This window comes from Mesoplodon mirus, assembly GCF_964341445.2.
Source record: "Mesoplodon mirus genome assembly, chromosome: 6".
NCBI classification, from domain to species: domain Eukaryota; kingdom Metazoa; phylum Chordata; class Mammalia; order Artiodactyla; family Ziphiidae; genus Mesoplodon; species Mesoplodon mirus.
In genome coordinates this window covers 23,870,690-23,887,439 of record NC_138982.1, presented here as the reverse complement: position 1 = coordinate 23,887,439, position 16,750 = coordinate 23,870,690, and the positions used below count along the sequence as shown (strand labels likewise).

At 39.8% G+C, this 16,750-nt stretch overlaps 1 long non-coding RNA gene across 1 annotated transcript in view; it reads right to left on the bottom strand.

Moving 5' to 3' along the window:
* LOC309806311 overlaps positions 1-4,356 on the bottom strand; it is a 30,345-nt gene extending 25,989 nt beyond the window's left edge. The window contains exons 1-2 of the long non-coding RNA XR_014294372.1: positions 4,273-4,356; positions 2,420-2,489 (exon numbers count right to left, since the gene is read on the bottom strand). This is a non-coding gene — a long non-coding RNA (uncharacterized lncRNA). The remainder of the gene's footprint in view (positions 1-2,419; positions 2,490-4,272) is intronic.
* Between the last annotated feature and the right edge of the window lie 12,394 nt (positions 4,357-16,750).

The following is a 16,750-nucleotide window of genomic DNA, read 5'->3' as shown; positions in this document are numbered from 1 at the left end:
CCGTATGACTAGATGAGAGAAGAAATAACTGAGAAGTCTAAAGTGAGGATGGTAGCTAACTGTCAAAATGTCCAGGAAGAGAAGAAATGGCTGCTGACTTTGGCTTTAGTAATTCTACTGATAAGCTGGCATGGTTTTGGTTCTCCCCACACCTACAGGTGAGGCAAAGCCACCCTCAAGCAGTATGCCTAGCTCTACCTATCAGGGCCCCAGGGGTGAGACTCTGCCAGAACACACTTGTTCCTCTTCCTCACATCCAGTCACATACCCTAGAAGAGTTTTTCTGCCATCTGCTTACTCCCCACCAGATTTGACAATCGTTTCCCTCTCTGTGACGCCACCTTTGCTCCAGACCTCGGGTTTGGGTTCCCTGCTCCCCGCCCTGTAGAAATGAGCCTGATCCCTTCTGTCCCCCAGACCCGGGTCCTGAACCACATGGTCAGAATGTATGTGGTATGTCATCTTGAGGAAAAACACCTTGCAAGATATTTGAAAGAGGAAGTGCATAAGAAGGTGAGCAAATATAGAAGTCAGCTCAAGGTCAAGGAGACACAAAAGAATTTTTAAGCTAGGATTGGTGGTGCTTGTTTAAAGCTGGAAGATAACCAACAAGGACCTACTGTATAGAACCGGGGACTCTACTCAATACTCTGTAATACCTATATGGGAAAAGAATCTAAAAAAGAGTGGATATATGTGTATGTATAACTGAATCACTTTTCTGTACACCTGAAACTAACACAATATTGTAAATCAACTATACTCCAATATAAAATAAAAATTAAATTAAAAAAATAAAGCTGGAAGAGGAGAAAGAGAGAGAAAATGAAGATGGTAGAAGGGAACATAAATATGACACTCAAATCCCCTATGAGGTGGAGGGTGAAAGGCTGTCTTCCTCTGAAACTTTGAGGAAGAATAAAGTAGCTGATGTCAATTCAGTATTTTCTTTGAGCCACACACAGTCCCAAGTGCTTCATACATTGACTCAATTTATCTTCATACTAATCATATGAAGTACTTCCTGTTAATACTCTACTTAACAGATGAGGAAACTGAGGCACAGAAAGATATAGTAACTCACCCCAAATCAGACAGTTAACAAGCGACAGAGCCAGAGTTTGAGGCCGAGCAATCTGGTTCCACACTGTGCTCTTAACCGCTACACAATGCTGTCTACGAAAGGACAGAGATAGACTGATGGCAGGTCCCCATCAGACAAGGGGAAGCCATCTGGAAACTCACTCTGGACAGTGCCAATTTTTTTCATAAAGGAAGAGGTAAGAAGTCCTAAAGAAGTGCTGTTTAGTAGAACTATAATGTGAGCCATAAATGCAAGCCACATATATGACTTTCAACTGTCTAGTTGCCACAGTTAAAAAATAAAAAGGATAAACAGCAAGGTCCTACTGGATAGCATGGGGAACTATATTCAATATCCTATGATAAACCATAATGGAAAAGAATATGAAAAAGAATATATACATATGTATATGTATAACTGAATCACTTTGTGGTACAGTAGAAATTAACACAACACTGTAAATCGACTATACTTCAATAAACCTTTAAAAGATAAAAAAGAAAAATAGGTAAAACTGTTTTAATTAAACTCAGTTTATCCAAGATATTATAATTTCAATACTATAATCAATGTTACTGTATGTTTTTAACAATATTATATCAATTGCTGAGATATTTTACATTCCTTTTTTTAATAAATTTATTTATTTTTGGCTGCATTGGGTCTTTATTGCTGTGCACGGGCTTTCTCTGGTTGCGGCCAGCCGGGGCCACTCTTTGTTGTGGTGCACGGGCTTCTCATTGCAGTGGCTTCTCTTCGTTGCAGAGCATGGGCTCTAGGCGTGCCGGCTTCAGTAGTTGCAGCATGTGGGCTCAGTAGTTGTGGCTCGCAGGCTCTAGAGTGCAGGCTCAGTAGTTGTGGCACATGGGCTTAATTGCTTGGCGGTACGTGGGATCTTCCTGGACCAGGGCTCAAACCCGTGTCCCCTTCATTGGCAGACGAGTTCTCAACCACTGAGCTACCAGGGAAACCCCACATTCCTTTTTGCAAACTAAGTCTTTGAGATTTTTTTTTTAATTTAGCCAAGCCAAGTGGTTTGCTGGATCTTAGTTCCCTGACCGGGGGTTGAACCTGCGCCCTCGGCAGTGAAAGCATGGAGTCCCAACCACTGGACTGCCAGGGGATTCCCAAGTCTTTGAAATTTACCATGTATTTTAAACTCATAGCACATGTTAATTTGGACCAGCCACATTTCAAGTGCTCAATAGCCACACATGGCTAGTAGCCACCAACCTGGACAGTGCAGGACTAAAAAGCCATTGGTAGGAGGAGTGACAAAGAATTGAGGATATGGATGGAGCTAAGTATTTAAGAAGAGGGAAAAATCTAGAATACCTGTGGTATGGGATCTATCTTGAGTAGTTGTTGAGAAACAAATCATAGAAGTGACCATCAGAAGCCAGGTCTATATGGAAATAAGACAACAAAAACCTATAAGAGTGTGTACCTTTGTGTGTGTGTACACACACTGCGTACAAACAGAGTCAGCATTCATGATCAGTTGACTGGCAACCAACACAATCTGACATCAACAAGGACTTCACATCTCCTCTGCAAAATGCTTTAGTCTGCCTATGATAGAGTATAGACTTTGCTCTAATTAATCGAATTAATTAAGTTCAATTTTTGGACCTAATTTTGAATTCATCCCAGGTTGTCTCCCTTCTGTCCACCTTTTGCCTAATTTCCAGTCATGCTGTCCCCAGTTCTCAGTTAGGTGCCATCTCCTCTCCAGTCTACCGCCTATGGCCCCTTTCTCCTCATTCCGGACACCCCTGGCAAACTCACTGACCTTGGACACTGGGGCACTGCCTTTGCCCTTTCCACTCCTACACCCCTCCCTCAGCTAGTTTTATTGAAAACATGAAACCGTGTCCTGTGGAATGACACCAGAAATCATTCCACTCAATATGCACTGTTCAATGTGGCATCCTTCTTGCTAGTTAATGCCTTTCCTTTATCTAAAGTTTGCCATCTCTTTAGTAGTGAATGAATGTTCACCAAGGACCAAGGAAGGACCCAGAGAATTGTTTCAATGTCATGTAGATAAGAATCACAGGGCAGTTTGCCTAGAGGCCAGATTGAAAGATAGGAGCTGGGAAAAGAAAGCAAAATGACTGAGGAAATGTATCTCTATAAATATATTTTAAAATTATAGAGCAATATAATAGCTATGATATTGAATCTTCTTCCCTGGGGTAAGTAGGTAACACAGTATCAGAGGCCTTGGCAGGCAGAATAGTCCCCTTTTCCAAGTTAGAAGATATCATCCTTTGATCAAAAATCGTAAGATCCTTTCATTTTCCCCACTACAGTCAGTGTTTCAATTTCAAAGGCCACTTGCTGTTTCTGGTCTGTTATCAGTCAGGCAGACTCAACACACAGAGAGAAAGCCACTTTAGTATAAGCTGCGGTCTCCTTTATCACAAATGCAGACTTAAGGATCCGATCCTGCTAAAACTGCACAGCTCAAGACCAAAAGGTGGAAATGAGGGCAGGGGAAAGCCAGCCTCACGAGGGGAAGTTGCAAATCTATTGAGAAGTAGTGATGTCAAATGCAGGTGAAATATGGCAAGTTGTCTATGTGACTCAAACATCCCTTTGTTCTGAGCTACGTTCACTCCTAAGATCAGAATTGCCAAAAGAAAAATATCAGGATGTTGCTGGGCATGGATAAATATGACATCATGACTAGAAAGGAAATTCATGAATATGCTCAAGAACCTAATACATGCCAGGCTTTGTGCTGTTTTTTTAAATACAACAAACCTCACAATCCTCTCTGATGAGGAAAGGGAAGCTCAGAGAAGTTACATCCATGCCCATAGTTTCGCTCTTAAGTGGAGAAGCCATTATTCAAACCCCTGGCTCTCCAGCCCTAAAGCCTGAGCTTTTTCTTATCCTTTTCTTTTTAATTCTCTTTCTCCTATAGCACACTGCCTCCAGAGAAACAGAGAGAGGCTTGGGTGTGATGGCCTGTGGACTGGTTTAGCCAGAAGGGCAAGCCTGACCACAAGCAAATTTGTTTTCATTTTGTCCATTCTGTGTACATGCTAATTGTGCCTCCCTCAGAAAAAAAAAAGGTTTGGTCAAATAAATACAAGACACATGAAAACATCTCTGACTCACTTACACAACAGAAATCATATTTGCCAAAAGTTCTCACATTTGCTAAATTGGTGGCTCACCAGTATTAAGCTGCTGATTCATCCATGTGCTTTGCTTCCATGGGACCACAATGTAATGTTCTCCATCTGGTTTTTTTTCAGCAGCTCTTGATATCCTTTATTCATATTATTCATACAACAGTGTTAGTCAACAAAAGACAATTAGACAAAGGACAAAAAAGGCAAAGGACAGCTGGGATGGAATGACCATTGGAATTGAACCAAATATGAACTAAGTCTTCAGTCCAATAATAACTGTAATTTCCCAACTAGTTCTGTTTCAGATTTATTTACTTGTTTCTTTGCTTGAATGTTTGTCACTGAATCATTTTAGTGTTTTTTCAAATTATAGCAGTAAAACAAGCAGTAGAAATATGTACTCACTAGATTCTCTGTGTTAAGTTTGGTGTGGATTCTTTCACACCTCTATCCATATGCTATACAAACATTTATAATTATAAGAAACAATTTCCCTACTTTTTATAAAAATAATATTTACACACTCTGTTCGACAATTTGTATTTAGTCACTTAAAAAATATCTCATGCACATCCCTCCAGATCAATACCTTAGACTGGACTTTATTCTTTTAAGTAGTTACATCATCTTCTATGATACATCTATCAAAATATCTTTAACTAATTCTCTAGAGATGAACATTTAGGATGTTTCCAAGCTTGGTATTCTTTTTGCTGTTTTACTGTAGTAAATACTATTACGACAAACTTCCCTGTGTGCATATCCTTATGTACAGGAACATTTTTCACAATAAGATATAGCCCCCAAAACAGAGCAGTTAGCTCCAGGCCTATGCATATTTCCTTCTTATTAATGATATTATTAAGACATAGGCCTTAAGTGTACAGTTCAATCCATTTTGACATGATCATTTACCACCCATGGAACTAACCTCCCAACCAAGATACAGAACATGTCCTTGTGCCCCTTCCTAGTCAAACCTTTCTTAATCCAACCCCATCCCGATCAACCATCGGTCTGCATTTGCCTGTTTCACAATTTCCTACCAACAAGGCAGAAAGTTTGACCCTTTTCGCGTTTGGCTCCTTTGGTTCAGAATAATTGCTCTGCCTTCATTCCATTTTATTATACGGATGTGCCACAATATTCATTTCTTTTTAATGATATGAATATTCCATTGTGCATTCAACTATTCTTCCACTGATGAACATTTCAACTGTTTCCGGTATTATTTTCATGACAATAGATGACACTTCAATAAACTTCCTTGAACTCATGTCTTTTTGTCCTGGGACTTCTTTCATCCCAGGATGTACCCCCAAAAACCAGATGAAGAACGTTAAAGTTCTTTAAATTTTTAATTGTGTTAGATAGTGCCAGATTACCTTCCCAGTTGGTGAAAGCAAGTCACACTCTTACCAGACCATTTCCCCACACCTGTATCATCTGAGAAGCTCTTTGGCTCTCAGGGGTACTGACCCTAAATGTTAAAAACTCGTTCATGGAGTAGCACCTACTAAAATATTAAAAATACACATACAGAGCACAAACTTTGTGTTGAATACTTTGCTGGGTACTGGTGATAAAAAGGGAAACAAAGCCTGATCCTCACCCTTTAGTGGCTTACAAATCAAATAAGAAAAGCCGTATGATTCATGCAAGAAGGAAAGTTTTTACATGGCGCAGCAGGAGAGGCGATTTGGGAACATCAGATTGGGAAGTCTGATTAAAATGTGTGTGGCCAAATGCTTGTAAGCGCTAGTTCTGAAGAAGTCAGAATTAGTTGGATGAAGTAGAGGGAAAGAATATTCTAGGCAGATAGAAGAGAGTAAGAGAAGCCATGAAGGCATAAAAAACTGACCGTCCACATTAGAGATCCAGGCACATGGCAATTACATGCAAGGAGGGATCACAGAGAACAACAAATATGTGCTATAAAAATTGGCAAAATTTGAATAAGCGCTGTAGATTAGGTAACACTGTTTTTTTAATTTTTAAAATTTTTATTTATTTATTTTTGGCTGTGCTGGGTCTTCATTGCTGCGTGCGGGCTTTCTCTAGTTGTGGTGAGCGGGGGCTACTCTTTGTTGAGGTGTGCAGGCTTCTCACTGTGGTGGCTTCTCTTGTTGCAGAGAACAGGCTCTAGGCACGCGGGCTTCAGTAGTTGTGGCACACGGGTTCGGTAGTTGTGGCTCACGGGCTCTAGAGCACAGGTTTAGTAGTTGTGGCACACAGGTTTTGTTACTCCATGGCATGTAGGATCTTCCTGGACCAAGGCTCGAATCCGTGTCCCCTGCATTGGCAGACGGATTCTTAATCACTGCACCACAAGGGAAGCCCGGGTAATACTATTTTATTGATGTTAAATTTTTTGAGTTTGATAACTGCCCTGTGTTTGTGTAAGTGAATGCCTTTGTTCTTAGGAAATACATACTTGATAAAAAGGGCATAATGTCTATGATTTACTCTCACATGGTTCAGAAAACACATAACACTATGTAGATAGGTAGATAAGATAAATTGTTAAAACTGAAAATATAGAACAAAAAAGATATTGAGTCAGAGATCTTTTTTCTTCAATTAAATAAAGTCTTTTATGATAACCTGTATATAATATTTTTAATCATACTACCTGGGGGTTTATGAACCATTTGATCTTTCTTATTAATGATATTAGTGCAAGAAATACATGTCTATGTGGGCTTAATGATAGTTTAGGGTGGAGGTTTGAGTTTTTTGTGTTTTTTTTTGTCTTATGAAAATTCCACAAATACATTACTTGGAATAACCTGTGTATCTGTGTATCATTTCATTTATTTTGTCCCGGAAAGATGTTGATTTATAAGTGGTGGCTTACAAATACATTGACTGAAATTCATAAGAGAAACAAACTCAATAGTATTTTATTCAATAATGGTATCCTGATTGAAGCATTAAAAAAAAGATAGGGGCTTCCCTGGTGGCACAATGGTTGAGAGTCCGCCTGCCGATGCAGGGGACATGGGTTCGTGCCCCGGTCCAGGGCATGCCGCGGAGCGGCTGGGCCCGTGGGCCGTGGCCGCTGAGCCTGGGCGTCCGGAGCCTGTGCTCCACAACGGGAGAGGCTGCGACAGTGAGAGGCCCGCGTACAGCAAAAACAAACAAACAAACAAAAAAACAAAACAAAAACAAAACAAAAAAGATAGATAGGTAGATGATAGGTAGATAGATAGATGATGGATGATAGGAAGAATGATGAAACAAATGTTAAAAATGTTAACAAATGGGAAATCTTGGTGAGGAATATATAGGATTTTTTTGTACTGGTTTTGCAATTTTTCTCTAAGTTTGAAATTATTTCAAAATAAAAGTTTCTTGTATTAAGATTCAAAATACAAGAATGCCTTCACTGACCATCAGTTGGTTCTCTATGACAAGCATAAATGACATGAAATGGAAAGCAGTGAGCTCCAAGGGAGAGAGTCAAACCAAGGCAAATTCTTGAAGGGCCTGTTCCTGCTGAGAAATTTTAATTTCATCCTGAAAGCCATGTGGAGGAAAGGAGTGCTGAAATCCAATGGGATTTTTAAGAATCCTTTAACACCTTTGTGGAGATGAACTTACCCTGGGATGAAACAAGGGGCAGGAGACCAGATGGGAGGTCACCATGATGCATCAGACAAGTGAAGGCCTGGCAGAGGCAACAGCTGAGAGATGGAAAAAAGAAACAGCAACCAAATGTGTTAAGATTCTGCCTGACCTAGAAAGTGGAGGATGTGGGAGGATTCTGGCTTGGTAAGCTGGTTAGATGGTGATGTAAGTCACCAAAATAGAAAGTAGAGGTAGAGCAGGAAGCTTGGGAAGAGAGAGGGTGAGTTCTGGGCAGACCATGATGAGTTTGAAGCGCATGTGGAAAATTCAAAGGGAAACCTGTAGAACTCAGAGCAATCTGGGCATGAGATACCGACCTTAACGTCGTCTGCATGTAAATGGTTTGGCCTCTAATAAAGGCTGGTCCTTAAAGTTTTTGCCTATTTCACCACTGTCAAATTAACGTCTGCTGAGGGCATTTTATTTTCAAAAGGAGGCTAAAAGTGGTAAGTTGTTACCCTACAGTACCTGGAATGTCTTCTTCCAAGTACCTGTGGAAACAGGCCCATCCAAAAAAATGTATTAACAACTGCTTTAGATTGAAAGAAGATGATGATGTGTCACACGCCAGAGACATTGCCATTAAATGCAGCTGTGGTGAGCTCTCATGCAAAATACAGTCATGGCTCTTTGCACCATTGAAGCCAGAAGAGCATGGTAGTTCTGAACAAGGGGACAGATCTGACTCATCTCCACTGTTCCCCCTTAGCTCAGTCAGGGGCTTCACAGACACAAGAACCATTCAGACGTGCTCCCAACACGCTTCACCACCACCACCCAGCAACACAGTTTCCGGAAGCTGCCTGTGTTGTGCCATATTGTCTGATGACAGTTGAGGGGGAAAGTGGGAACCTGGGAACTTGCTAGAAATGCAAATGCTTGGGCCCCACACCAGACCTACTGAAACAGAAATTGGAGGTGGGCCCAGTAATCTGTGTTTTAACAAGCCCTCCAGGTAATTTCTGATGTACAGCAAAGGCTAAGAATCATTGTCAGACTTAAGTGAGAAATTATAATCTCTATCCAAGGAGTGGCCCCATCCCAAAATTTGAAAATGATGAGCTTCTCAAGATGCAAGCCCTATCTTTTAATTTTTTAAGTTCCTGTAAACCCGAAGTTGAATGTCTTAATTCAACAAACATTTACTGAGTCCTAAATGAGTCTGGTTCTTAATTAATGTGAATGAAGAAAGGAAGGAAGGAAGGAAGGGAGGGAGGGAGGGAGGGAGGGAGAGGAGTTTGGTTACACAAAATCTGTGATTTCAAAGCTATCCCAGACTTTTAAAGTCCATATTTTTCTCTCATCCTCCCAACAATGGCCAAGAAGCAATAAGCACATGGGGGTGCATAAAAATGAGCCGAGATCCTGTGGGTGGTAAAGGAAAGGAGAGAGCTGGGGAACAAAAAATATTTCTCTCCCATTGCCAATACAGCCTGGCTCTAGGTATGCTATAGGCCAGATAAAATCTCATGATTTATTCTCTAATTTGGGATACACTCCCCTTCCTTCAAAAATCAGCATTTCAAGGAGAAACCAGATAGTCAGAGAGAACATAATAGCTGACATTTATGAGCACTAACTATGAGCATGCCTATGTGTTAAGTGCTTTAATAATTTATCATATATTTTCTTTACAAAAACTCTATGAAGTAATTGTGCCCATCAGCTCTATGAAGTTATGTGCCACATACCTGTGCCTATTTCATAGATAAGGAAATTACAGATTAAAGAGATTGAGTAATTTACCTAAGATCCAACTATTGTAAGGGAAAAGCAGCTAATTCCCGAGTTTGTGCTCTTAACTACTACAGAACAAGAAATCTTGGCCATTGAATAAAGCTTGTGCCATTCCAGTCTATGCATCAGTTTTCTTATTGGCTGTGTGAATCCAATCGGAAAAAAAAAAAAAAAAACCTCCCTGGCCAAGACAAGGGGTCTCGGGCTGGGCTAGGATCCCAGCTCAGGTCCAGTCAACCAATTGGTAACAATACCCTGGACCAATTAAATAATCATCTCTGGGGGGACGACCCAGATATCTGTATTTTTGAAGCTTCATGATGATTCCAGTGGATAGAAAAGGTTGAGATCCACTGATTCAAGTCCAGTTCTCATATTTTGTTGGTAAGACAGCTAGTGACAATAGAAACAGAAATAAAAGTGACAGGGGAAGTGCCTGCTACCCACCAACCCACAATGAACAAAGGAAGGCTTCCACCCACCGTGGGGCAAATGTGGAGTGCTATTGCTATTCTACCTCAAAGAATTTATGTGTAAATCTTCCATGTCTAAGGTTGGTAGGAAGAGGTATCATTGGTTTGCTTTGAATTTTTAGGCTGGGTGTGGTATCCTAGAAAGAACAAGGTTAGTGGTCATACACTCTAGAATCAACTCTGACACTTACTAACCATAATCTAGAGACACTTAACCTCCTTCGAACCTCAATTTCTTTATCTGCACAATTACTGGAATAATAGTCCAAGCCTTACTGATTTCACAGGTACTTCAAAAATCAAATAAGACAATGTATACAATGTATACCTTGATGCAATAATCATGATGCAATGCTGGTTTTTAACAGGTAGAGAACTTAAGGTAATATGCATTGATGGCACACAGAATAGGATCTGAGTCTCACGCTTGCTATTCATTAACTCTTCTTAGGGAAGTAAGACAAGATCTTTGAAAGAGTACTCCCCACAACCCCAACAGGTAGAAAGCAAAATCAATAACGTCATGATTGTTTTGAGAATTAAATAACACTTTGCACAGCATTGTGGCACCTCGAAGTTATTCAAAAGTATTATTTTCCCTTTCCCACCGTCATTTATATGTCTTCTTCAGTTCCTCATATATTTTAAATTGAAGTATACCAGAAAAAAATTAAAGAGTACTTAACAGCCTTATTCACTTTGAATAAGAATGGGCTGTCCAACCCTCAGAATGGGAGAAAATATTTGCAAATGAAGCAACTGACAAAGGATTAATCTCCAAAATTTACAAGCAGCTCAATATCAAAAAAAATAAACAACCCAATCCAAAAATGGGCAGAAGACCTAAATAGACATTTCTCCAAAGAAGACATACAGATTGCCAACAAACACATGAAATGATGCTCAACATCACTAATCATTAGAGAAATGCAAATCAAAACTACAATGAGGTATCACCTCACACCAGTCAGAATGGCCATCATCAGAAAATCTACAAACAACAAATGCTGGAGAGGGTGTGGAGAAAAGGGAACCCTCTTGCACTGTTGGTGGGAATGTAAATTGATACAGCCACTATGGAGAACAGTATGGAGGTTCCTTAAAAATCTAAAAATAGAACTACAATATGACCCAGCAATCCCGCTACTGGGCATATACCTTGAGAAAACCATAATTCAAAAAGAGTCATGTACCACAATGTTCATTGCAGCTCTATTTACAGTAGCCAGGACATGGAAGCAACCTAAGTGTCCATCGACAGATGAATGGATAAAGAAGATGTGGCACATATGCACAATGGAATATTACTCAGCCATAAAAAGAAACAAAATTGAGTTATTTGTAGTGAGGTGGATGGACCTAGAGTCTGTCATACAGAGTGAAGTAAGTCAGAAAGGGAAAACAAACACCATATGCTAACACATATATATGGAATCTAAAAAAAAAATGGTTCTGAAGAAACTAGGGGCAGGGAAGGAATAAAGATGCAGATGTAGAGAATGGACTTGAGGACACGGGGCAGGGGAAGGGTAAAATGAGACGAAGTGAGAGAGTGGCCTGGACATATATACACTACCAAATGTGAAATAGATAGCTAGTGGGCAGCAGCCACATAGCACAGGGAGATCAGCTGGGTACTTTGTGACCACCTAGAGGGGTGGGAATGGGAGGGTGGGAGGGAGATGGGAGAGGGACGAGATATGGGGATATATATATACACATAGCTGATTCACTTTGATATAAAGCAGAAACTAACACACCATTGTAAAGCAATTATACTTCAATAAAGATGTTAAAAAAAAAAAAAAGAATTGGCTGTCCAAAAGGAGACTTGAGCAAATACAAAAACATCCCTTGTTCTTGGTTAGGACATTTCAACATCATCAATATACCAGTTGAAAGTTAATTTATCAGTGTAATGGGGTCCCAATAAAAATATCAACAAGGTCTCACATATTTCAGAAACAAACTTATGGTGACCAAAGGGGAAACATGGGGGCAGGGGAGGGATAAATTAGGAACTTGGGATTAACATACACACACTGTTATATATAAGATAGATAACCAACAAGGACCTATTGTATACCACAGGGAGCTCCAGGGAAGTCCAGAAATATGCCCAACAAAATGCAGAAATCTGGATATGATCAAAGTGACATCTCAGGTCACTGGGGCAAAGTTAGGGGTTTTAAAAATATATTTATTTATTTAATTAATTTATTTTCCTTATTTTTTTGGCTGCATCAGGTCTTAGTTGCGGCACATGGGACCTTTGCTGAGGCATGCAGGATCTTTCGTTACTGCATGTGGTCTCTTTGTTGCAGCATTCGGGCTTCTCTCCAGTTGTGGCCTGGGGGTTTTCTCTCTCTAGTTGTGGCGCGCACGGGTTTAGTTGCCCAGCGGCATGTTGGATCTTAGTTCCCCGACCAGGGATCGAACCCTCAAACCAAAAACAAACATATACTCCAAATGAATCTGAGATCTTACTATAAAAAAGTAAAAATATACAAATACTAAACAAAAACAAGTGAATTCCTCTGTAAGCTGAGTGTAGGGAAAGGCTTCTATGACTAAAAATCTAGATGCAGTAAAAGAGAAGCTTGATAAATCTGACTATAAAAATAAAGAATGTTTGCATGGCCAATTTAAAATAAAGTCAAAAGGTAAATGGTAAACTGGGAAAAAACAACTGCAAAATATTACCAGATAAGGAGTTAATAAACCTACTACACAAATAATGCTTTAAAATTGAGAGGGAAAAGGCCAAAAATCCTAAATAAAAATAAAGGCATAAACAGACAAAAGTTTTTAGGATATAAAAATAGCCCTTATACATATGAAAGATGTACATTACTACTCACAGTAAAGGAAATGCAAATTAAAACTAGGCGAGATACCATTTCTCATCTATTAGACTGGTAAACATTAAAAACCTTGACAACACATTCTGTTGGTTGGTGACGCTTTGGGGATACAGGCATGTTCCTACATTGCTGGTGGGAATGCAAAATGAAGGGAAATTCCCTTATAGAGGCAACTTCGACAATAGTTAACAAAACTACATAGGCAATTCCACTTGTAGGAATCTACCCTGAAGATTAAACTTTCAATAATATGAAAAGAACCTGCACATGGTTAATCATTGCAACAGTATTTGCAGTTGCAAAATATCAGAAGCTATATAAATGCCCAAGCACAGAAGATGGGTTTATTATCACAATTGAGTACTATGAAGCTGTGAAAAGGAGAATGATCTCTGTCAGCTGATACAAATTTATCTCCAGGAGATATTGTTAAGCAAAAAAAAAAAAAAAAAAAAAAAAAAAGATTTAAAAAGTAAAATGCAACAAAGTAGATAGGGAGAAAGAGAGAAAGAATGTTCCCTTTAAGGAAAGAAGAAGGAGAATTAAAATAACATACGTTTATCTGTTACCTTTACCAAAAGAAACGCAGGAAGAATAAGAGAACAAAACAAGGGTAGGGGGCTTCCCTGGTGGCGCAGTGGTTGAGAGTCCGCCTGCCGATGCAGGGGACACGGGTTCATGCCCCGGTCCGGGAAGATCCCACACGCCACGGAGCGGCTGGGCCCGTGAGCCATGGCCGCTGAGCCTGTGCGTCTGGAGCCTGTGCTCTGCAACGGGAGAGGCTACAGCGGTGAGAGGCCCGCATACCGCAAAAAAAAAAAAAAAAAACAAGGGTAGGAGGGGGCAAGGTGGGTAGAAAGGATACAGGAGAGAGTGATGCTTCTGAATATATCTTTCTGTATAGTTTTGAATTTTGGAACCATGTTAGTCTTCTAGATATTCAAAAATTAAACCAACGAAGATGGGAAGGGAAAATAATTTTAAAACCTAAAATTGAAAGCATACCAACATAATGAATCCAATTATATTTCAGGTAAATACCATGTTCATAGTGACGAGGGAATAAAAAAGGAAAAACCCAATCTGAGAAACATATAAGCAGAGTATTTGACTACAAATATATACCTTCAGTCTTGGGCAAGGTAATGGAGTGGGGGGAAACTCCACACAAAAACTCAACTCTTTTTTTGTTCACTGTAATGGTATGGGCGAAGTAATTCTGAAAGCATCTTGGATAAATTATAGCACTAAAGGAATAAGCGTGTCGCCATTGGTGGGACCCAGGATTCTCACTATGAAAGAAGCAACATCCAAATTACAAAATGGCAGAGGGTGAGAAAGAATCCTTTGGAGATGGATTGGGTTTCAAGACACTGGTGAACCCATAATTTTAAAACTATGCATGTGTCTATGCCTACTTATGCCCATATGTATACACATGCATGTGTGTATGTATATCTGTAAGTATGTGTTTGTATATGTGTACATACATGCATAAATTTATTAGCTTTGTCTGCTGGGGGGTCTTGAAACAAAGATACCTCAGTAGCAATGAACACACCTGGCACACAGATCTTCGTTTTTAATACCATTCTTCACTAAAAGGAAACAGGGCTCCTGAGAAAATGGCCAGTTCTGCGACTGGGGAAGGATAGATTCAAGGTGAACTTGGAATATCTTATAAGGAAGTGCTCACAAAAATGGTGAAGCCAAGTCATAAAGACATGGGAGTCAGCTTGAAGGGTTTCCACTGGGCAAATCGGGGATAATTGAGCACCGAATGTTTAAAGACAGTAATAAATTATAAACTATTGAGAGAAAAAAGGAATCGATAAGTTATTCCCGTTAATAAATACATAAAGAAATGAGGGAGAAAGGGGAGATACTATTTACAGCAGAATGTCAAGTGCCAACTGGTAATTGTGGAATACTAGAGTCTTGCATGTTTTGCAACGATCGTAGAGAAAATTAGTTCAAGCAGGAATCATCAACAGATGCTCAGTCTAGGAGACAGTTTGATGAGGAACAGAACACTTGCATGATCTTAAAGTGTTTCCCACAGATTGCTTATTAGTTGTAAGGAAAAAAATAGTAACTCTACAGTGGACACATAGGACAACACTTGACTGAGTGATGAAAATTAACACCACTAACGTGAGCAGATCAACACCATGAGCCTGCGAGGACCCCTACGGTATCCAAAGTCATTTCCGTGATATTCCAGCCAGGAATGCATCACCTGAATCTAATCACTAGAAAACACTAGGCAAACCCCAAATGAGACACTTTTGTCATAAAAGGTCAAAAAAAAGGCTAGGAAAATGTCCCAGATGAAAGGAGATTAAAGACACATGACAACAAGATGCAAAACCCTCTCCTAGACAGGATTCCGGACTGGGAGCCCAGCTGAGAAATGACAAGGGGTCAAAACTGGGTCCATAGACAAGATGGGAATACAGATGAAATACACACTCACTGTGTATTGGGGCTTTACCCAGTAAAGGGGCCATGGCATATGCAACTGACTCTCAAATGAATCACAAAATATATGTACTTGTGTCTATACATACATGCACACACACATTATACACATACACACAGAGAGAAAGGGTGCACAAGTAACAAAGCAAATGGGGTAAAATGTTAACAATAGGTGAACCTGGGTAAAGGAAAGCTCTTCTTTGTACTATTCTTATTCTTGAAACTTTTCAGTGCACTTAAAATTATTTCCAAATGAAAGTTATTTTTTAAAAAAAGGAGTAGAATGAACTTATGGTTACCAGGGTTGGGGGGGAGGGTGGAGCGGAGGGATAGTTAGGGAGTTTGGGATTGACATGTACACACTCCTATATTTAAAACAGTTACCCACCAAGGACGTACTGTATAGCACAGGGAACTCTGCTCAATATTATGTGGCAGCCTGGATGGGAGTGGAGTTTGGGGGAGAATGGATACATGGATATGTTTGGCTGAGTCGCTTTGCTGTGCACTTGAAGCTATCACAACATTGTTAATTGGCTATACTCCAATATAGAATTAAAAGGTTTTTTTTTTTTAAAAGGAGTATGCTATAAACTTGATTTAGGAAAGACAAAAAATAAATGGTTTAGGTTAGCCCCAAATAGTGTAGGTTAACATCAAAATAAGCCAGAAATTCATTTTAATCTAGGTCTAAAACATGTTTGCAAGCTAATCTTAATTAAACAACTTCACTATTTAATATTTATAAGGCTACTTGCTGAAGTACTTTTAATACAATGGCTTACAAATTATAGTACAGCAAATAGCGTATATTTAATAAATAGCGATGACTTAGCAATGTGCCACTGATAGGCTGGTCTGTTGCTGAGAGCCTTGACAGGAAGATCTGCTTAGTGATCCAAAAAATATTAGGGTGTCTAATCAGCAGGCTTCATAGGTTTGAAATAAATGTTTCAGTTACATTAGTCTTAAAATTATATCACATTTCTTTCTCATATTTTAAAATGATGTCTTGAGACCTAACAGGAGTATCTTTTTTTTTTTTTTTTTTTGTGGTACGCGGGCCTCTCACTGCTGTGGCGTCTCCCGCTGCAGAGCACAGGCTCCGGACAGGCAGGCTTAGAGGCCATGGCTCACGGGCCTAGCTGCTCCGTGGCATGTGGGATCTTCCCGAACCGGGGCGCGAACCCGTGTCCCCTGCATTGGCAGGTGGACTCTCAACCACTGTGCCACCAGGGAAGCCCAGGAGTATCTTTTTAATTTCACATTTTTAGTGCTTACATTTATCTAGATATTAATGTTGAGATTCTTATGGCAAAGAAGACAGAATTAAAT